We start from the raw sequence: 1131 nt of genomic DNA, 5'->3' as shown, positions 1-1131 counted from the left end.
AAAGGAAACAGGGAGGTAAAGGAAAAGAAAGAACCTGAAAGAGAAGAACAGTAGGAAACAGGTGTTAATAAGGGAGATATGGATAAAAAAATTGAGTTTAAAAGAGGGGGGAGGGAAGGGTTTACAAGGAACCTGGGGTATAAAGGGAAAGAAGGAGCTCAAGAGATGTAGGACCATAGGTGAAGGGTATTATTAAGGGAGAAAGGGGGGAAATAACACCTTAATTTGGGAAACCATGGTGGTGGGATGAGACAATGCGAACGAGATAAATAATGCCAAAGTAGTTTTAATAACCTGAGGGGACCATAATACTTCAACAACCTCCTGACAAATTATACATACCAGGTCAAGAAATATATGGCTAGGTAAGGTTTACCTGAGAACAACTGGTCTGTGCCCAAGATTTATCTACATGACACACAATAATTAAGAATACTAGACTGGTGGAACTAACCTTCTTGGGTGTTTAACAGACATCCTTTGAGGCCTATAATAATTTGGTCAGAGGGACATAAAGGACAGTTTTTGCTCCTTGCCCTCCTAGGTCGACTAGTTCCAGGGGACTATGAGCATCTCTCAAAATGTCCTATAATGGTGGTGGGTCATCTGTCCTCTTTATCAAGGAGGCCAAGGAGACCCCACCAGATGGACTTGAACCAGTGTCCATTCTATAAAGAGGAGGGTCAACACAGACGAATCATTTCTTCCATGCTTCCAAGCAAAGCCAACCATGGTCAAGCAGGACCTTTGACTTATCTTCACATAGGCGGAACTGGTAAAATAAAGGAGCCAGGGTCTCCTCCCAAGCCCATGTAACCCCTGAGTAATAGATCCTCAAATGACCTTAAGAGTGAAAATAAATTGTTTTATCTTGGCCAACTGTAGGGTCTTAAACACCCAAAAGGAAAGTATAACCAAAGATTAATGGGGTCAATATAATTTTTAAGAGTCCATACATATAGCTAAAGGCTACATAACAAGAAACAATGCCAGACAGGAGATACTTCCTTTGAGTTGTTGGCCAGAGTGACTCAAGAGACTCCCAGACAGCAACCCAGCATAGAACTGGGAAAATGAACAGCAGACCCCAATCTTATCTAAAGGAATATTGACAACTGATTGCTGCTAGAT

Source organism: Nannospalax galili, unplaced genomic scaffold (genome assembly GCF_000622305.1).
Source record: "Nannospalax galili isolate Female #2095 unplaced genomic scaffold, S.galili_v1.0 scaffold120, whole genome shotgun sequence".
NCBI lineage: Eukaryota > Metazoa > Chordata > Mammalia > Rodentia > Spalacidae > Nannospalax > Nannospalax galili.
Note: the sequence above shows the minus strand (reverse complement) of the source record.